A 356-nucleotide genomic window follows, 5' to 3' on the forward strand; every position below is an offset into this window, starting at 1 on the left:
CCCGCGCCCACCCCCCGCGCTGCTCCTCGGCTCGCCCCCCGCCTGCCCCTCTTCACCGGCCGCCTGTGAGCTCCCACCGGGGCGGTCGATCGATGGACGCTGCAGGGAAATAGAAAGTGATACGGGGGCAGAAATCAGAAGCGTTCCGATGGGACGGACCTGCAGACACCGAAGAGCACAGACTTCTCGCTGTTCGAGAAAACACCGGACTTTTACTGGGGTACCACAGGCACACAGACAGACGGACACGCAGACACCCAGAAATCCAAGCGTGGGGCTCATCCACCCCACTTTCCCCGGCGCCCAGCAGCCGATCCGTTTAAACTTCGTTAAACTGGAGATCGGAAAAGCGCCGG

The sequence above is a fragment of the Fukomys damarensis genome, unplaced genomic scaffold (genome assembly GCF_012274545.1).
Source record: "Fukomys damarensis isolate Sample0158 unplaced genomic scaffold, DMR_v1.0_HiC HiC_scaffold_19, whole genome shotgun sequence".
NCBI lineage: Eukaryota > Metazoa > Chordata > Mammalia > Rodentia > Bathyergidae > Fukomys > Fukomys damarensis.